General features: G+C 45.6%; 1 protein-coding gene across 1 annotated transcript in view; it reads right to left on the reverse strand.

Moving 5' to 3' along the window:
• Positions 1 to 22,141, reverse strand: part of MSRA (methionine sulfoxide reductase A) — a 907,683-nt gene that overhangs the window by 716,026 nt on the left and 169,516 nt on the right. The window lies entirely within an intron of this gene.

Here is a 22,141-nt window from a genome sequence, read left to right on the forward strand (position 1 = left end):
CTTAAGTGTGCCACCCACCATATAGCCTGTCAACCCTGTATCGTGCCTGCCAAAGCAGGCCAGTGAGTGCCATTGCGCCCCTGCCTAGGTTGGCCTCACTTACGCCTCAGCCAACCCTGAGTGGGTCATGCCATCCCATGTGGGCACCCCCCACCCCCTGGAAGCCCTGATGAGTGCAGTGGGGGTGGTAGGCTGAAGGCAAGGTGGGTACATTGGATGTTCCCTTCCCCGACAGTGAGGAACGCCCCAAGTGGGGCTTCCACTGCCTTGGAGTTCGGCTCTTCCCAAGGGATACTCCTGGGGTTTTGCTGATTCTTTTGTGTGGCCTCAGGGCACTGAGCACGTCCTCACTGTCAAGGCAGTGTGGAAGTCTATGCGCCTTCCTACACAGACTAGGAAGAGGCGCTGACACTGTATTAAGAAACATGGGTCGGTCTACCAACGCTGACCTGGGTGTGCGCACCGGCCTTACTGCTATTTCAAATACGTGTCCAGCCTGTAGTGCAGGTTTGAGGATGTGCACTGGCACCTATGGCATTTTGGATAGGTGCCCGGCCTACCATTGCAGGCCACTGAGTGTATACCTGCATCTCCGGTGTTCTAAACCTGTGTCAGGCCTGTCGTTGCAGGCCTGTGTGCACATGCTTGCACCCATGGTGCTAGTGACAAGGGTAAGCTAAGGAGCTAGGGCCTGGGTAAGCCCATGGGCCGGTCTGCCATCGCAGACCGGTATGTGCGGACTGGCATCTATCATGATTAGACTCATGAACAGCCTGCCAATGCAGGCCGCTGTATATGCGCACCTGCACCTATGGTGCCTGTGATTGCGTGTGCAGCCTGCTATCGAAGGCCTGCACATGCGCACTGACACCCGTATTAGTTAAACCTGTGTTTAGTCTGCCGTTGCAGACTCGGGCAGGCTCACTTGCACCCCTGGTCATCACAGGTCTGTGTGCGCACTAGCGCACGTGCACCTAGGCAATGAGGAATATCTGTGTGTGTTTTCACTACCTATGAGGCTGGCTCTTCCCATTGATTAACACGGGGAAGTGGTTGAAATTACTTCAGGCTGCAATAGTGGATTGCAGTGGAGCAACCTCATGATGTTTCCTATGAATGGATTCACCATGCCAAACTCTTTCCAGCGGTAAAGAAAGTTTTAGCATAACGCACTTAGAAATGCCACTTATAGAATATGGATATTTCTATGTGCTGTGAGTCTTCTGTGCCATGGGGCTTGGCTCTGGTGGACACCAGGGGTCGGGGGAACATATCTGTGATTTCCCCAGCGACAGCCATAAACCAAGAGCATACCGCTACAATGACAGACCTCTGCCATTTGAGGGCCGACTGGGCATATTGGAGAGAGAGGGTTTGACACTTAGCTTCTAGGGGCTGGATCAAGACCCCACTAAAGATTAAGATCTACATTCCATAACCCCATGGCAGGCAGGCCTACAATTTAGGGAAGACATCTGTGTTCAAAGAGAAACCCTTTAAACCACCCCTAACTTCAAAGAACTAGGCCTAGTATCCGGGAGGAGGAGCTGGTTATCTTCCATCCGTGGGTATAGGACAATCGAGGTGACCTAGAGGGTGGAGGGAGGCTGGGGCCATGGAGTTTGCAGGGTGTTATCCATTGACCTGATGGGTACCAGTGGCACCGAATTAGGGTGCTGAGTGTGTATGTGTGTAAGAGTGTTCTGTACAGACTGGGCTGGTACCTCTCTCACCGTGTAGCAAGGCAGAGTGAGTGTGTGCCAGTGGGAGTGATCGTCTGCAGACTGCCTGTGATTCATGATACCGGCCGGCAGTGCCGCTTTATACGTTGATTTCATGCCAAAAGCACAATAGATTTGACATTGGTTTTACCTGTGTTGGTCCGGCCTGCGGTGCTGCTAAAAAGTGCTCTAGTTTCATGTATGTACATATCTTTTTATACCATTGTGACCCGCGGTGTACCCTATAACCATGTTGGATTGTATTATCAGGATTGCTAGGGTGGGCCTAAGGTGCACAGTGCCACACCGCATAAGGGTGCTCTCTCTGGGGGCGGGGGGAGAGTAAGTTTAGGAACTGTCCACAGTGTGCATACTATTGATATCATAACAATACGAGTGGGCCTAGTACTGCTAATAATATTTCCAAATGTGTTTAATGCCCAAAAGTATATGATAATCATGTTATAATGATTAAATATGTGTGTTGAATATGAACGTTATTTACATACATCCTGTGTGAGGTCTCTTTTGTGACGCTCAGTGTATTTATCGTAAGTGACTGCTGTGCCACTGCTTTGCCTATTGTCTCTGAGATAAGCCTGCCTGCTCAGTGCCAAGCTACCCAAGGGTGAGCACAGATTATACAGCGAGTGTAATCACCCGCCCTTGACGGGAGCGTTAGGTCCTGCCTGGCTGGGGGCATACCTTCAGCCAACCAGAAAGTGCCGGTTACAACAGCAATGCAGCCGAATGTCTTACGCAGTCGCGGCGACGCGTCGTTTTTTTCAGAAATAAGCTACAGAACCCACTTCTGAGGCCCAGGCCTGGAGGGGCTCCTCAGGCAAGGGTAGGACTCACAGATGACAAGAGTTCAGCAGCACCAGCAGGATTGCAGGAAGTCTTTTGTGTATCTAAGACTTAAGAAAACAGGAGGCAGGCCAGCAATCACTTGCAGCCACTCTGGGTTCACGTTAGATGGGCCCAGTCTTTGTCCTCAGCAGGACAGAGATCAGCAGCAAGGAGGGCAGCTCAGCAATGCAGAGAAGCAGTTCCTCTGAACTGTCAGTCAAGGCAAAGTGGCAATCCTTACAGCACAGCAGTCTTTACTCCAGCAGACCTCTTCCCAGGTCCAGTAGAGTACTGATTTGGTAGGGGTCTGAGCCTTAGCACTTATACCCAAAAGTGCTTTTGATCTTTTGATGTAGGGGTTGACTTCAAAGGAGCTCTCTAGAGTGCACAGAGATCCCTTTCAACCCAGTCCTGTCTGTCAGGCTATTTTTGGGGGGTAAATCAGGGCTTAGTGTGTGGACAGGACACTACCTATTGAAGTGTGTTAGCCCCTCTCATTCCTCCCTGTCCAGGAAGACCCACCAGAGTGCAGATGAATGCAGATGAGCGCTCAAAATGTAGATGAGCCTCACCTTCCTGTGCTTGTGGCAGTCTAGAGGGAATGTACAAAGTGTAGCTGTCACCCAGTCCTGACGTGTACCGGAGACAGGCTGAAGGACACAGTGCAAAGTTAAAAGCAGAGAAATGTCCACTTTCTTAAAGTGGCATTTCTAAAATAGTAATGTATAATCTATCTTTGCCACTAAAGAGGATCTATCATTACCATTCCAAAGATATGAAACATGATTTAGCTACTACTTTCTAATCAGGAATTACAGCTTAAAAGTGATTTAAGGAATTCCCAATGCTAGCCTATGAGAGGAGTACGACTAACAGTAGTGAAAAACAAATGTAGCTGTTTGTTAGTACCAGGATATGTAAAACTTAAAAGTACATGTCCTACATTTTAGTTACACAGCACCCTGCCCACAGGCTACCTAGGGCCTACCTTGGGTGTGACCTATGACTAATAAAATGGAAGTTTGAGGCTTGGCAAGTGATTTTACATGCCAAGTCGAAGTGGTAGTAAACTGCACACATAGTCCCAGTACTGGCAGGCCTGAGACAGGTTTGGAAGACTACTAGAGTGGGTGGCACAACCTGTGCTGCAGGCATAATAGTAGCATTTTTTAGATTACAGGCCCTTTGTATATGGTATACTACTTTACAAGGGACTTACATGTAAACTAAATATATAACAATCAGGTATACACCAATGTCAACCCGTTTAGGGGAGAGGCACCTGCACTTTAGCACTGGTCAGCAATAGTAAAGTGCTCAAAGTCTTACGACAAACAAAAATATACAGCAAAACGTGGAGGTAAGCAGGCAAAAAGTTGGGGGAAGACCAATCTAAGGATAACAGGTCTAACAATTATCTTGGCTAAGGAGACAATCAAGAAACGCAACCCATTTCATCGCCAGGGGTGTTAAATCATTGCTTAAGCCCCAATGTTTCTAAATCGGCCCAAAACTACAATGTGTTATTGGCATGCTTCTGCTTGACACATATATTGAACTTTCCCAGAATGCTGAATATCGTCTAACAGAGAATTTATCAACTCAGAACTTCTCTTCAAAAGAAAAAAACTATCTTGGCAAGGGCTCTTTAAGCACAAAATGTGGGGCCAAATGAAGCTTACGTACCACCACCTCAAAGGTGTAAAGCTTGCTATCTTGGTACAGTAGACAATCACCCCATTGTTAATAATCGGAGCATTTCCACCCCCATTTGAATGGGTCTGTTTTCAGACTTCAACATTTAATTTTCAGGGAGATGTGAACTGAAGTGTAAAAATCATATCCCCCCATATGGGAAGTATATCCTAACAATAATCACATTAACTATCACATTTGCTATGTACACTCAGATTTTCTTCTTTTTGAGACCTTGTCCTTGGCACAAAAAGACTATAAGCTTCTGTTCTTGTGGCTGGGAACAAGTGGCCTCGACTGCAAGTGAGTCCAGCAACGATTTGAGAAAAGAAAATCTGTATGCCGTGCTTATACCCATGTGCACTGAAGCAGAATACACAGCAAAGGCGGCAATGGAGGAACTATTTTGCTTTGGGGACGATAGGTGATGCGGTTGTTGATTCCTATCTTACATCCAATTTCCATGTCAAAAGAATGCAATATTTTCACAAAAGTTGTGGTAAAGCAGAGCTAGTCCTACACTATAAACTACAAGCAAATTCTCTCCTATTGAAACCTCAGACCTTTCGCAAAAAGAGAACAAGGTCCAGAGCCTTCCTGGTTAGGCACCGAAGATCTGGAACTCCCTCCCACCGGATGACCGCAGAATCCCATCCACGGCTGCCTTCAAACATGAAGTAAAAACAATCATAATGAACAAGTTCTTGCCTTAATTGTTCATGCCTCGTCTGCTTTCTCAATGACCCTTCTGACCATATTCTTTTAGGTCTATCAACGGTATAGCTAAGAGTTGTCTGTTATAACCTATTAAGTAATGTTTGTTTTCAACTTGGGACTCTATGGTATTAGCTATAAGTTATTCTCTGTTACCCCCTTTGCCATTTCCCTGTACTATGTTCTTCCCGTTACGAAATGTGAAGCTCTCTGATACCCTTCGGGGTCATGATCGCGCTATACAAAACTTTATAAATAAAATGAATAAATACAAGAAAAGTAAAAGTTTGAGACTGCCCTTTGAAATTGTTAGGTCAATATCTTGAAGTATATGGGGAAAGTTGTACTTGGGAAATTTACAAAATGTACAATTTGTCTGGAAATTGCTTTGAGATACCGTTGTGGATATAAAAGAGAATTATATTCCTTCAACAGTTTTACAGTTAAATGTAAATGGTGGTAGCAGCTTGCCAACAGGCCCTGAGTACAAATGATTAGTAGCGAGTTACAAGCATACCCCACACAGCGGCCATTGTCAAGTTTTGGTTTCTTTCCTCCATGATCTTCATATAAAGTTCTTCTCACTCTTACGCTGGCTCAAAAAAATGTAATTTGATGCATTTCTGATAGTTTACTCAACCACGAAAGTTTCCAGTTTAGTATTCCAGTAGCCTTAAAGATGAAGTAGTGTCAAAACCTGCTATTTGTGGTAAATAACCCATTTTCTTATGAAGCACAGTGGCAAAAAGTGCTTAAAGGTGTGCAGAATATAAAATTAAAACGCTGAAATAAAAGACAATATTTAAAACACAGGGTGCTCAGTATGGTAGGGAAAGGGCTATTCGCCCTCTACATAAAACACTAACAAGCATTCACTTGCAGAAGATGCATCCTAGGGGAATTATAAATGTGCGTGTGAATTATGCAAAGTGGCAGCCACTTCCTCCCCATCTAACAAAAACTGATTAATATTCTTAGATAAAAAACAAAAATACAACAGCTGCAATCTTTCCAATTTCCTTTTTGAGCTTACCAAACGTCGCTAATTAGTAATTCTATGTCAGGACCGGAGGCTCCGATTATGCTTCTCATTTTCTTTACTGAAAATTCTCAGCAGCCAATTAGAAAGAAGTAAAAACCAAATACACACTACAATACCCATAAACCTTAGTGGGTATCACATGACAACCATAGAGTAGACCCCTATATAAGGAGCACAAGAGAATACCACATCCTCTTTCTTTGCTGCTCCGCAGCCAGTTAAGTGTTTTCACCTTTTACTTTGTCTATGCATGCTTTCCGCTTATTTGCTTGCTGGACTGTACTTACATTTTAACTGTATTTTCATTGTGCTGCTGTGTGCGCTGCTCGCACTGCCGTTTTTCATTGTGCGCGCTTCCGGCGCTGTGTCGCTTATCAGCTTCGCGATCACTCGCGCATTGTTTTCTTTCAGCGTTTGGAGCTTGCCGCATTGTTGTCAGTTTCTGTGCCGCTCCGTTTCAAGGGCACTGCTTTATTGGAAGCGCTTCTTGCCTCCCGGTTACAGGCGCATTGTGCCCGCAATCCTTATTGTGGAGTGGGAGACGGGGAGTGAGGACGCGCGCGCTCTGCTTGCGCAGTCCTCTTTCTGGCTTGTGTTTCGGCCGTTCCGCGCATGTGCGGCAGCCATCTTTGCATACTGAGTTTTTTCCTCAGCAAGTAACCGGTATTTCTGGAGCGCAGGAGCAGTGCTTTTCATTGCTCTACACCCACAACCTTGCCAGCCTCCCAGCGACGTCCAGGTCTTCAGTAGGGCTTGGGCTGTATAATTGGTATAGGCTCTGCCTAGAGTGGCATTGATAGGTAAGCCCTCCCTCCACATTTAAATATTTAAATATTTATGCACTTTGGAATTTCTACATTCCTGTGTTGCTTGGCTTGCCTGGGGTTAGCCACTCCCCCTTACTTGGCACTGTCATTAACCTTACATTTGTTTACACCTCTGACAGTGCATATTAGCTCCATTTTTCCTCCTGTGGGTATATTTTGTCACTTCTTAGTGCCTACAATGTCTGAATATTATTATGATGAGGCAGACTATTTTGAGGAGGAACCCTCTAGGTCATTGGAGCATGAGCTCGTCGAAGCTCTAGATGTGGGAGTCTAGCACTCCGTTAATAAGGCTATGGTCAGGGCTATTGAACCCTTGAAGCGCCATTTATGTAATTATGCCTTGCAGCAAGGCTGGCTTCCTGCCTCAACGTCCCGGTCTTCATCTGGTGTTAAGCGTTCAAAAAACCCTCACTCTTCAGATTTTGCGAAGCTCGCAAAAACCTTGGCGTCTGACCATTCTTATGGTTCTACGTCCAAAGAATCTCCTTCTAGCTCGCCTCCTCTGGTACGACGTCTGAGTCAGAGGCTTCTCTTCCTCCCGCAAAGAAATCACGCAAAGAGCGGTTTGTGGACGCTCCCTCACATCCTACTTTATTGACCTTTGAGCCTTCTTCAATTGTCCACCCTAATTCTTCCTCATGGCTCCCCTCTACTGAAGTTGCGACCTATGTACACTCCCACTTACGTCAACCTTTTGATAAGGATGTTAGAGCGCGTTTGCGTTCAGAATGCCCACGTCCAGATCTAGCAGACAAAATGGCGGATACTCCGGAAGTGGATCCTTCCATGTTCACATATCTTAAGAAATACACGAAGGATCCAAAGAAAGGTATAGATCGTGCATGGAGGTCCTGCCAGGATAAGTTGCTCGATTTGTCCGGCCCCCTAACAAAAATTTTGGATTTGGGTTACAAATCCAAAGCCTCAGAGCAGATTATCAATCCTGATGATTTAAATGCTGGGGCTCAATGTGCCATATGATTATTAGGCAATGCAAACTGTGCCATGTCCAGTGAGCGCCGCCGCTCTATTCTTTTAAAACTCAATCCAAAATTGACAGAGTTGTCTTCTTCTGAGTCCGGCCCTTTGGCTCAGGGTCTCCTCTTTGGTCAACCTTTTTTTAAGGAATTAACTAAGTTTGTCGCAACCTTCAGTGGCCTTGATAAGGCACAGGGTTCCTTAAAGCGGGCTTTTCGCCCGGTTTTTGGACGGGCCGGACGACATCGGGGGTGGTCGTTCGGCCGAGGTTATCAAAGAGGCACCCAGCGAGGCTATGATTCCCAACGTGGAAAGTATCAAGAGTCCACTTCTTCCGCCAATTTCTATCCCACACGTGGATCCCGCAACTACAACAAAAAGGGACGCTATGGAGGCAAACAAGGAGGTCAACGTGACGCCACTTCTTCAGGTGAGCTTAATTCCCTTTTCAGAGGTTCAATTGGGGGGCCGTCTCCAGTATTTTCTCCACAAATGGCAAGAGATCTCGCAGGATGCGTGGATCCTGGATTCGGTGCAGGGTTACAAAATAGAGTTTTTTCATTCACCCTCTCAGACTCTTCCCCCGCGACCGATGGTTTTTTCCCATCTGGATCAGGTTTTCATTTCCAGCGAGATCGAGTCCCTTCTTCAGAAAGGGGCCATAGTGCGGACGGTTCGTCATCCCCAGGGCTTTGTCAGCAACGTCTTCCTAGTTCAGAAGAAGGGGTGTGGATCCAGGCTTGTCTTAAATCTCAGGGAGTTCAATGGCTGGGTGATATATCGACACTTCAAGATGGAGCGAATCCATCTTCTTCGCGATCACCTTCAAGAAGGGGACTGGATGGTCCGACTCGATCTGAAGGACGCTTATCTCCGGAAGTAGTGATCGAATCCGATGCCAGTCGGCGGGGTTGGGGAGCCCGATGTGGTCAAGTGTCCACAGGCGGCCGTTGGTGTCCGGAGGCATTGAATCTCCACATCAATTGTCTGGAACTTCAAGCGGACTCTTTTGCGATTCGATGCCTTTCGCCCCATCAGACGAATTGTTGCATTCTACTCCGCATGGACAATGTGTCGGCGGTTCGTTATGTGAACAAGTTGGGCGGCACCCGGTCGCGCCTTCTAGCGGAGATTGCAAAGGACTTTTGGCATTTTTGCCTTCAGAACAAATTGTTTGTGGTGGCGGAGTACCTGCTGGGGTGCAGCAGTCAGGATGCCAATTGAAATTCCAGACATCTCTGGGATTTCAGCGACTGGAGGCTTCACCCTCGGGTGTTCCGGTTATTGACCCAGATGTAGGGCCCTGGTCAGATCGATCTGTTTGCTTCCAGACTCAACAAACAGATTCCAGTGTTCTTCAGCTGGCGTCCAGATCCGGACGCTCTTGCCACGGATGCCTTTCTGCAGGTGTGGCCCCCAACACTTTGTTATGCGTTTCCTCCGTTTGTAATGATCCCGCGGGTCCTGGCCCGAGCCAAATGCTATCAGTCGAAGTTGATTCTGATCACTCCTCTATGGAGGGCTCAACCGTGGTTCCCGGTTCTTCTGGAAATGTTATGTGCGGTTCCGGTCCTTCTTCCCCAACGGTGGAATCTCTTGTTAGACCCTCTCCACTCTCCGCATCCGTTGATAACATCAGGTCAACTCAGTCTGGTCACTTGGCGAATTTCGGGGATCGCTGGAAAGTCCCTGGCCTTTCGAGAGATGCGTTATGCAACAGCATGGAAACGATGGTGTCATTGGTGCTCTCAACGGGAGGTGGATCCCGTTACAGCAGATGTCTCCTTGGTAGTGAATTTTCTGGCATCCTTAGCCGCTGCAGGCCTTGCTTATCACACTGTGAATAATTTCCGATCGGCCGTCTCGGCGGGACACGTGGCCATTGACGGTAAACCTCTTGGTGAACATCCATTAGTATGTAAATTACTTAGAGGCATCGGCTGGTAAAACCTCCTTGTCCTAAATATTCTGAGCTTTGGGATGTCTCCATTTTCTTACGTTTCTTGGCCCATTAATCATTGTTTATCTCGTAAGCAACTTTCTGCCAAACTCACTATGTTGCTTTGTTTAGTATCCTGCAAACGCGTTTCGGATGTTCGCGCTCTAGATCTCGCGGGTCGCAGATTCTCTCCAGAAGGTGTTACTTTTTTGGTCACCAGGTGCACTAAATGTAACACTGCTTCTATCACCTATCCTGCATTTCCTGATAATCCAAAATTGTGTGTGGTACAGTGTATCCGAGATTACGAGGTGAGTACTGCTGGTCTTCGCCATGATATGGGGGGTCAATAATTTATTGCTTTACAGAAACCTTTACGCCCAGTGACTCCAGCTACACTAGCAAGATGGGTGCGTTGGCTCATGGGCGAAGCTGGTATTGATGTTTCCAGATTTGGTGCTCATTCTGCTCGTGGGGCTATGGCCTCCAAGGCTTTTTCTGTGGGAGTCAGTTTATTAGACATTATGAATGCTGCTGATTGGTCCTCGGACTCTACTTTTAAAACGTTTTATTATAAACCTATTGTGAATGTTGCATCTGTTGTGGTGGCTCAGCTTTGAACAAGCATAATCGGAGCCTCCGGTCCTGACATAGAATTAAAGATTTGCAAACATTTGTGACAAAAATTTTCAATTCTATTAAGGACACGGAGGCGAGGATTATCCTACCCGTATTTCAGTATTGTATTATCTGATTTGCATTGTTTATGTACTGCAATGTCTGCTTATATTGTTTTGACCCTCCCCTTATGCTTTATCTCTTCCTGGGAGTATGGTATTACGGCTTATCTTTCCGTTTCAGGTTCTGATCTCAAGTAAAGTTTGCTGTTTTTCGTCTCTGAAGAGAGTATTCGAGTTTTCCAAGAAGATTCTGTTCATTGAAGCTGCTTTAAAATTTCTGGTTGCTGTTCGTTAGCCTGGGATATTTTTCCTTATGAAGACTGGATTTTTTCTTTTCCGCTGTTGCCGGATCTCAGGCTGTGTTTTTCTCTTGGACTTAACTGTTATTTCACAAAGAAAGAGGATGTGGTATTCTCTTGTGCTCCTTATATAGGGGTCTACTCTATGGTTGTCATGTGATACCCACTAAGGTTTATGGGTATTGTAGTGTGTATTTGGTTTTTACTTTTTTTCTAATTGGCTGCTGAGAATTTTCAGTAAAGAAAATGAGAAGCATAATCCTCGCCTCTGTGTCCTTAATAGAATTGAAAATTCTTGTCACGAATGTTTGCAATTTTTTTATTATAATGACTTGAACCAGGATGCCTTTATGCTGTATTTACCTATCAATGTTGTGAACATACCGACCACAAGAAGCAGATATGGGTCAGCAAAGATGGCTGAACTGCTGTCAAAGGACCACACCCCCTTGGCATCTAGCCTTCAGTCATTTCTTCGGCATCTTGGCAAAAATGTAAGATTCTGAGCAAACTACCCTATCTTCCAGCGCATTAAATTATAAATGCGGGTAATGTTAAAAAAAATATATATATATATTTTTCCCGTAGAGTCTGTTCCTAGTCCACCCTCTCATCACATCCGGGTTTCTGTAATCAGGTCAACATTAGGTCCCCTCCCTCCTAAAACACGCCCACCACGCTGCCCTAAATCTAATGTGTAAAATGTGCTGTTCCAAAGTTCTGCACAGTCAGATAGCTAAACAAATCATTATTGACAGCCCCTTGGTTTTGTCAACTTTTGAAAACTGTGGGAGAACCAAGTAAGGGGGTGAATGACGTACAGAACTCTCCAGACAGTGGGACACACACACTAGGGTGACCAACCGTCCGTAAATTTCACGGACAGTCCGTAATTTCGACCGTCTGTCCGTTGTCCGTGAATGATTCTTTAACGGACGCCATTTGTCCGTAATTTTAACCGGGCACCGGTCGCACCACCCTAAAGCCGGCAGAGCTTCCACCCACCTCCCTTCTTGACGCAGATGCTGTTGAGGTCGGGTGTAACAGACTCCGATGCAGCACCAATGCTCAGATACCCAGCAGCATTGGAGAGGCACAGCGGGATGGCGACCCTCACACCTTCCGCCCTTGATGAGCTGTTAAGAGGTGCTTGAAGGTGACTAAGAGGGAGGGGCTGCAGCCTCAGGAGCAGGGGCATCTATTCAGATGCAAACAGCCCTGAATGCGTCATCATGTCTCTGCAATTTAGAGGGGCCTCACACATTCCCTTCCTGCCCAGGGCCCCAAACATCCTAGAACCGGCCCCGATTACCCCGAGGCAGCACATGGTTCTCTTCACAGAGCTTAATTACTGTTACTAAATTGTAAGCAAACCTCGGTTCTTCAAACATGCCGTCTATAATGTAATAAAATAAAGAAATGGCACAATCGCACCCACACTGATTAACAAAGTATGGAGAACAATCAGTTAAATCAGTTCTCTTGGAGTATCTCCTTTAAGTGCTGTACATCACAGTGGGGGATGGCAAAACTAACATTTTGGAAAGCGAGCCTGTCATCTCTTTGTCTTGTCCAGGAGGGGGTGAGGAGCCCTACCCCACCCTGGAAGAGACCAAGATGATACTAGAATACTGCATGCCCACCCCTGTGCCCACCCTGGTGGATCCTGTTCCCCCTCCTGTGATGGCTCCTGCCCCCCCTCCCAGTGATGGCTCCTGTTCCCCCATGTGGTGGCTCCTGTCCCCCCCGCTTGTGATTGCTCCTGTCACCCCTGTGGTGGATTCTGTCTCCGCCCTGGGTGGCTTCTGTCCCAGTCCTGGAATGGCTCCTGCAGCGAGGGTGAAGTTCTTGATGGGCCTTTTCTCAAAAAGGCTCAGTTCAAAATAATATGAAAAGGTGGGCAAGTGAGTAAGTGAAGGGATGGGTGGATGGCTGGATGAATTAGTGAAAGGGTGAATGGATGAATGAAAGATTGAATAGATAGATAATGAGAGAGGATGGATGGATTGATAAGTGAGTGGAAGGATGGATGAGAGAAAAGGTAAATAGCTGGATGTATGGGTGGAAGGGTAGCTGGATGGCTGAGTGAGAGGATGGATGAGTTAAAGGTGGATGGTGAGTGAGTGGGTGGATGGATGAGTGAAATGATGGATGGATTGATGAATTGATGAGTGCAAGGGTGAATGGATGGACGGATGAGTGAAAGGGTGGATGTAAGGATGGATGAGTGAGTGAAAGGGAGGGTAGGTTGACAAAAGGATGAATAGATGACTGAAGGAGTGAAAGGATAAATGGATGAGAGAAAGGATGGATGAGTGATAGGGTCAATGGATGGATTCATGAGTGGATGAGTAGATGGGTGGGTGGATGGATGGAAGGAAGGATGACTAAGTGAAAGGGTCGATGGAGAGAGAAAGGGAGGATGGATGAATGACTGAAAGGGCGGATGGGTGGAAGGATGAGTGACTGGGTGGATGGATGAGTAAGTGAAAGGATGGCTGGATGGGTGAAAGGGTAAATGGCTGGATGGATGAGTGAATGGATGGATGGGTAGAAGAGTGGATGGATGACTGTACAGATGGGTAGGGTGAAAGGGTGGATGGATGTATAATGGATGGATGAGTGAAAGGATGGATGAAGGGATGGATGAGTGAAATGATAGATGGAAGGATACATGATGGATAGGTTTGCAAATGGTTGAATATGATTGGATATGGCTGGGCTTACTTATATACTATTGCGCGAACTCCTCTGATGTGTCTGTAAAACTTACCTATTGTCCTGAAGTTTTGTCCTGAATTTTGACCTCCTGTCCTGAATTTGTGTCCTGAATTTTGACCCTTTGTCCTGAATTTTTACCCTCACCGTCCTGAATTTGCACCAATGCCAGTTGGTCACCCTAACACACACACATATTTAATACATATTTTATTGTTAGTGTCTGACGCCCACCGACAGTCACGTGAGTAGTGGCTGAAAATGCAGACTCGAAAAAAAATTAGACTTAATTTCAGTATGTTAATGGTTATCAGTCCACAACAATGTAATCAAGGCTTCGTGCGCACCTATAATTTAATCCCAGACACGCGACGCCTGACAGCTATTTATTTTGGATGGAGGTGGGGGGGCAGGAACCGGAGAGAGAAGGAAGCACGTGCGCACAACTCGCCCACCAGCTCAGTCAGTGACTGAGGAAGGCTCAGTGTGTAAAATAACTCTCATCAGGGGCCTGGCACGCGCCTTGTCTCGAGCAATCAAGGCACCGACGGAAGAGAGACGGGCTGTCTCCAAACCATGCTGCCTCAGACGAGACATCTGCGTGCGCCGACCGTCACGTTTTAATTTAAGGACTGTCACATTTTAATTTAACGAGGGGGGGAGGCATAAAAAAATGTAAACTGGATCAGCATAATTATTCACAGCAGGGTTCTGCGGAATTAGGGCAGCCAATCAGAATTAGGAGGGTGGGAGGGGTGGGTGGGTATGCGTAAAGCCGAATCTAAAAAAATGGGGGATGGGGAAAATGCTGAAAATGATGTGGGGATAGGAATGTTTAACTTTGATGCCTCAGAGAGACAACGAAGGCTATATTACTGAGCAAAGTCACACTGCAAGTTTAGCATTGTTCTCGCCTAAGTAGGAAAACAGCTCACTCACTATTACCTGCTAACTCACCTCATGTCAGGTCTGTAAACCAGGGCTGTTTTTCTACCAAACAGCACGCCAAGGATTTAGGATTTATAGACCCATACTCGGGCTGCAAAAGTAAGGCCAAAAAGTTCCCGAATCCCAAGTGCCCTAGGTAGGGCTGTATTTAAAGGGCCCATAAATGCGAATTGGCCCGACTCAGGCGGGAGGCTCACCATGTTTAAGCCAAAAATGGTTTCATTTTGGTTGTCTCCCGCCTGAAATTGCCTGTGCATTCTCCTTGTGTTTTTTTAAAAATCTCCACCTTTCCTCTTTTGAAATGTTCGCATGTATAAGAAGTTAACAAGAGATCCAACTGGCTGCTGTGAAATGGCAAAACAATCTGAGCTATCTTTCTAAGAATTCTTAATAAAAGCATTTATAAAACCAACTTGCTTCAGTAGGAGAAAATTGAACATTCTTGATTTGTTTTTTTTATGATCATTGTTCGGTCCGAAGTATGTTTAGCACAGCAACGTCACCGAAAGGCTGTAAAAACGACCAGCTAATTGGTGGTGGAAACCACTTTCGCCATTACCGTGAAGTGTTGCAGAAATCGTGTGAATAGTGTCAAAGCGGGAAAAGGTGCCTTTATAGGGTTACCATAGCCTTCTTCTGTTCTCGTGTTACTACAGAAGTCTAGATGTCTATGACAGATGGAAAGAAGTACTACGTTAGACAATGTCCTGTTATAAGGAAAGTGCATTTTAGCATTTCCATCATGTGACAGGCTGTGCGGTCCATTCTTATTATCTGTAATTATATTACCATGAGGCTACAGAAAAAGCTAAGGTCAGCTTAGCTGTAACTAAAGAGAAATCCAGGTCCCTGCAAGAAGCAGACACTGCTCTAGAATGAGTCCCTGCATGTGGAGAGGCATTTATGTGGAATTAATTCTGCAGCCCCCAACTTCCACAGCCTGTTTGGCCCCTAAACTCAGCGCATGCATCTTTGTGCTATTATTAACTACTTGTTAATGGAGAATGTCCTTCGGAGTAGATTCTACTGACATTTTCCAGTTTTACTATCCATTGCTTTTGCAGTTAACAATCTCCTACTGCGTGCCATGATCTGTAGTGCTGTACTATGGAAACTACAAACTTCAGAAGACAAGGAAGACACTCTGGGAGTGCTCCTCTCTCCTCAGCACTCGCTAACCATCAACACCAAACAAACTCTGATTGTAAAGAAACAGGGAAAGGTAGACAAGCTTAAGCTTTGGTTTGTTCAATGTCACCAAACTGTAAGCTTTGTAATTAACTTTAACGTGCTGACCTCTCCTGTTCACCTACCTGCAAACATGAATCAGACTGATTATTGTATTGTATTGTAATTGGATTTATATATCGCTTACTACCCCTGATGTGGCGTCAAAGCGCTTTACGGCGAGTGGCACGCTACTCCGGAACCCAAGGTTAGTGGTTATTGTGATTAGTAATGTGCTCTCAGGAAAAAAATGCATGCATTTACTCCAGTTACTTGGTTATATATTACTACCAGGTAGGTGTGGGGACTATGTGGCTTCAGGTGAACGGTTGGTGGGATAGATAGGCTGGCGGATATTAGATAGATGACAGCATACCCCCTTTTTCTAGGCCAACTGCGTCAATTATTGACAACAACCTCACTTACTAAGGCAAACAAATGGCTAACATCCCCTTGCCCATTATCAGCCTTTCCGTGCAAATACTTCACTGGGAGATTTTACCGCTGACTGCCCCTCCCCCAGTGCCTTCACAGACCCTTACCAACCCAGGATCTTAACTGGTAGACCCATCACTACTGACAGTTCCTTTTCTACACAGCTGCCCACTGACAGCCCAATGCACACTGACGGGCACCCCACCCTCAATCTGAAAGCTCCGCCTGTTCTCCTAGCCTCTCCTCCCCACCCGTGTGCAGCCAATGTCCATCATAACCTCCTGGCTCCCAACGGACTATATATTGGTCCTGCAGCATCAGCTGGGCCGGTTTAGGGGCATCCAGAGGTATCTCAGACCACTCCCTGATGATTACATTCTGTCAAATGTCCCCGGGCAACTTGAGGACAGAATGGAGACTAGACCCGTGGGATCTCACTGACAGGGATTCTAGAAAGTATGTGGTGGAGGCCACAAGAAACTACTTTGATGCAAACAAGGATCCGGTCGATTCAAGGGTGGTCATTTGGGAGGCATACAATAGAGTAATCAGGCGTCAACTGACGGATCAAATGGTCGAGAAAAAGAAGGAGAGGGACCAGAAAGGCCTAGACCTGGAGGCAAAACTATTTTGGTGAGAGACAGAGTGCCTGGCTTTAACAACACCAGACTTGGCGAGCTGAATTGACAAACCGCGAGAGGAATATAGAGCACTGGTCTGACAGGAGGCCAGTGTGCCCGACTGGGCCAAACAGGGGCAGATATACGAACTTAGAGTTAATGCCAGAAAACTCTTCCATGGCTAGCGCGAAAAGAAGAAAGACCGAAATAGACACATACTCAGTGGGGGAAAGACGGGGTCCTAGTGGAGACACCAGACAGCATAGCGTGGGAGCTGGCGGTATATTTGCTTGAGGCGTACCGAACGCGTTTGCCTGCTGGCAGGGAGAGCCTCCTGCACTTTGTCTGGGCCCACCCTGGACGGGAAGGCCTGGGATACTCAGGAGGTTGAGTTATCAGATTCTGAAGTTGCAAACGCCTTGTAAGAACTGAAGAGTAAGAAGGCTACGGGCCCTAATACTTTACCCCCGAATTCTGTAAATATCTGTGAACCAATGCAGTGCCCCATTGGAGGGAGTTGTTCTGGTGTGCAAAATGGGAGGAGATACTGTCACAAGGTTTTGCCCAAGCCTTGATTGTCCCATCTACAAGGCAGGTAAAACACGCGGTGACTGTGCCTCTTACCGGGGCATTTAATTGCTGAATATATAAGTAAAGGTGCTGTGCTAGCATGAGTTCTTGCAAATCGTATGGTGCAAGTTATAGACTCACTACTTGAAGCCAATCAGTTGAGATTCATGCCACAAAGTGGGACGCGCCACAATCTCAGGCACATTTTGGGATTTCTGGCCCGTAGTGGGGGGTTCGGACAGCCAGCGTTGCTCCTACCGTTAAACAAGGAAACGGCATTTGACTCTTTGGAATGGCCCTGTCTGATGGCAATTATCAGGAAGATCGGCTTCGGCCAGTCATTCCTGGGCTGGGTCTGGTTGTTTTATCAGGGTCCCATGCCAGGGTGAGAGTGAATGGCACACTGGTAGAGGAAAATCACAGAGAAGGGCAACCGGCAGGGATGTTTCCAATCCCTGCTACTGTTTGCGGTGGGGATAGAGCCACTCGCTAGCTGGGTACATAGGGACGCCCAGATTGGCATTCTGCGGTTGGATCCTGACTGTAAGGACGCAATATCCTCGTACATGAATGACATCCTACTCGATCTAGCAGATCCCAGCCGGTCACGACCCCATGTTTTGGAGATATTACACATCTTTGGGAAGTATGTGGGACTACGCATGAACTTAGACAAACCAGTGGCCTGTCCGCTGATTGGCTGACACCTTCTCTCCCAGACCCCTTCCGGTCTGATGTTAAATATCTAGGGATATACATTACAACCGTTTGGGAGCTGTTCTTCCGCAAAAACCTGGGCAAGATCCTGGAGGCGTATGAGCAGACATACCCAGTGACTGAACCTCCCGCTGTCACTAATTGGTATAGTTACATTGTACAAAATGATCTACCTTCCCAAATTTCTACATGTTCTACAGGACACTCAATATTCAGTGCCCGATACATTCTTCTGCCAAGTGGATAGAGCCAGTAGAACATTACTATGGGATAGGGGAGCCCCATGGCTCTGGCGACATTGACAAGAAAGCCCTGGGATGGTGGCATTGCCCAACCCAACTACTGGGCGGCCCATTCGGTGGTGGTGAATGACTGGGTTTTCTCAGATCAGCAAGAGCCCTTCCTAATGACGGACAGAAGAGCATTAGAACCAGTAGGATCCCTGCTCCACCTAAATGGAAGGGAGAGGAAACAAAGGCTCTCGCCACCGCAGTTGTGGTGGTGGACACATGGAGACCTACTTGTACAAGTACGGACTGATACTCAAAGATATTTGTATGCCAAAGCAGGAAGCTGTTTTTGTGCCAGTGTGCCCCTACTAGTTTACTTCACAGTAGGCAGCCCAACACTCTGGTTTAATTTGCAGACCCAATGAGGGCCCTGAAAATCTTTGAATATATGACACTACATGGACTTCCTCTTCCAATACTTATTTCATCTTCTGAGTTAAGATTCAGTTCACAGCATGTTCAGGCAAGACAGCCCTGTCTAAACCTTTGCCTCTGTATGAACAAGGAACCCATTGGAGGACTTCATCAACCATCTACACGTGGTTTAAAGAATCACAAGCCATCAGGGTCAAATTGGAACAAACATGGTGGCTCAGAGTAGGCAGCAACTGACAAGATCTTTGAAATCAAACATTCTTAAGGGGAACCTGGAACCAGACAACACATAGCAACGTTCCAGCTCCCAACATTCTACATCCAGCTACAACACACTAACTGACCTATAACCTGAAGACCAATATGAGTTTAGAGCCCCTGAGAACTAGCCTATACTAGAGCTCATTTAGCTTCAGGTTAATGCTTCTAACAGGAACCTGCATACTGAAGCTAATGAAAGCAGTTTATGAAACGACAACAGATGTTTGATGCAAATTAAACAGATCCTACAAAATCTGAGCATGTAACACACTTTTTAGAAGTAGCTCTCACTGAGTGATTTATTGATTCTGTGTTGGGCTAAAAACTCAGGTGGCTACCTACAAGCGGCCATAATGTAAACAGACAGTTTTGAGGTTATGGATTGTATGGTGTTACCTTTCTAACACTGGTGGATGAAAGAGGTTGTCACTTACCTGTTACAATCGGGTTACGCCCAGATACAAATAATTATTCCTATTTCTGATAACAAAATATTGTCATTAAAGCCTTCATACTTGCAAGAAAGTCTACCAGACCTCTTCCCCTCTAAAGTTCAACATGTGCCCATTCAAAGTCAAGCACCAGCGTTTTTACCAGCTGAGTGACCTAAGTGCTGGTCTAGATACAAAGACAAGTGTTCTGAACAAAAAAGTAACATACAAGACACACAGTCAACACATTTCTCATGTGCAGAAAATTAAACAAGGGGATTAAGAAAGGTGGGATGAAAGTTGACTTCCTTTCATCAAAAATGTTAAAAACTTGAAACATAAGACTAAACTGCTAAACAGACACAAGCCTAAAGCAAGAGGTTGAGTTAGGGTTTAGAAGACAAGAGCACACATATCCCGGTGACGGTTGAACACATGGAAAAAGAAATCAAGAGTGTACATGAAAAAAATGAAGGTGTAAAGATACATTCTCAAAGTACCAACATTAGAATTAAAGTTGTGTCTCAGAGTCAATTCAGACTGGCCTTAAGGAGATGATGCCTGGATGAGCCACCCTTTTCCTGTTCCTTTCCTGTTGAAGATGCATGTTGTTGGCTTGGTCTACAACTACATCCCAAGCATCCACCCTGTCCATCTTAAATTACAGGGACTGACACTGTATTTTAAAAGTGAGGAGAAGGTACGTTTTGGGAGCCTGAAGGTATTGATTTTCATCAACTTCTGTCGAGAAATGGAGCAGTCTTGGTACAGTTTCATTGTAGTGACAACAGCCCAAAAAGGCAAGGTTACAGAATTATTAACGCTTTACAAGGAAAGCTCAGGGTCATACACAGTGAAAAGGTGTCATTTTAAAGTTCACCAATGAAGATATACCCTTTCTTTCTTAGTGAAAGGGGCCACTATAACCAGTCTCAATCTACAAAGTCCTTAATAAGTTCACTTTGAAATTTGAGTTCAAATATGTCTTCCACCTATGATAGTTTTCGCGTTCACAATTTACTTTAATACTGTTCCAAAGTGGTCATGAGCTAATACCCGACCAGCTGTAATCATGAGGACTGACTTATGTTTATTTATAATTGTTTGGGTTTAATTAATTGGGGTGGAACGATGCCATGACAATTTCCATTGATAATTGTAGGAAGGTACTGGTATCGCTGTGCATGCTTGCAGTGTTGGTGGCCCTTCTTCTTGATCATCTTCTCTGTCTATGAATGGACTGGGTGTGGCACACTGATGTTCTGCATTTTTCTGCTGTTTGAACCCACAGGAGATTTTATAGTTCAATCTCTCTGTTGGAATGGGTGTTAAGTGTTGCCTTAGAGCCAGAAATGTCAGGGGTTTCAATGATCCTTAGAAATTTTTTAAAGTCCTAGCAAATGCTTACAGACGGATGTACGACGTTAAAGCGCACAGAATGACCTCACATATGTTTTACAAGGGATATCTTAACCACGCACATGCCTTTATCACGCAGGTAAGTATCAATAAGATAAGTAAAATATATATATATATTTTTTTTTGGGGGGGGGGGGGAGACCATCCAAACACCACACTTTTTTTTGTAAATAAATGATTTTTTTATGGGGGAAAGCACCTTAGACCTCCCTTTATTAATAACACTTACCAACCTACCCACCCCTACCTATCCCCAAACCCTAAAATACCCTTACCACCCTAAACCTCCTACCGAAACCTAAACCCTAAAAACGCCCTTGCAACCCAATACCCCGACTCACCTCATAACCCTAAAAATACCCTTAACACCCCATGCCACTACCCACCCCTAAACCCTAAAAATACTCTTACCGCCCTATACCACTACCTATCCCTAAACCCCAAAATATCCCTTACTACCCTATGCCCTTACCTACCCCTAAACCTTAAAATACCCTTACCACCCTGTACCCCTACCCGCCCCTAAACCTTACTAACATCCCCACAACCCAATACCTTTACCCACCCCTAAACCCCCCAAAATACCCTTAACACCATATACCCCATGCCACACCGAAACCCTGAAAAAATCCCTTACTACCCTTACCTACTCCTAAACCCTAAAATACCCTCACCACCGTATACCCCTCCCAACCCCTTAATCCGTATAACACCCTTATAACCCAATACTCTTACCCACCCCTCAACCCTAAAACAGCCCATATCGCCCTATACCTAAACATACATACATATACACACTACACACACATTTACTTACCTTAACTATACTTGCCATGCATGGTAAAGGCATTTCCGTGGTAAACATTTGCATGGTAAATGATGCGTAGTGAAGGCATTGCGTGGTAAGCCTGTGTTGTAAAAGCGGTTTCCCTTACATACATAAGTATAAACGTTTTTATGCTCCAGAAAACTCATCTTGACCCATCTAAGCAAGTATCGTTAACTGCTTGTTCGGGGGCTCTATATTGTTTTCTCTAGACTCCCCTCATGCTAGAATTGTAGCAAAGTTGAGTCAGAGTAAGGTAGAGTTTAAACCACATCATCAGGCCTTGGATAAGTAGGCATTATACATAGTATTTGTCACCCTATATATTTCAGAATTCGAAAACTACTCTGTAGGGGGTATATTAATCCAACCCTTGATTTGGAATATGAGCTATTTAGGTAAGTTACCTTAACAAATGTTTGAATAGGTGGATATATAGCGAAGTTGTAGACTAAGGTCAAGGGCACATTCGTACTATAAATCAACCTCTTTCTGAGGAGTGCTTGCCTGAATGTTTGTCTGTCATTACTTGAGGAAAGTGTTAAGTCCTTTGACAG

This window comes from Triturus cristatus, chromosome 6 (genome assembly GCF_964204655.1).
Source record: "Triturus cristatus chromosome 6, aTriCri1.1, whole genome shotgun sequence".
In the NCBI taxonomy this organism is placed as follows: domain Eukaryota; kingdom Metazoa; phylum Chordata; class Amphibia; order Caudata; family Salamandridae; genus Triturus; species Triturus cristatus.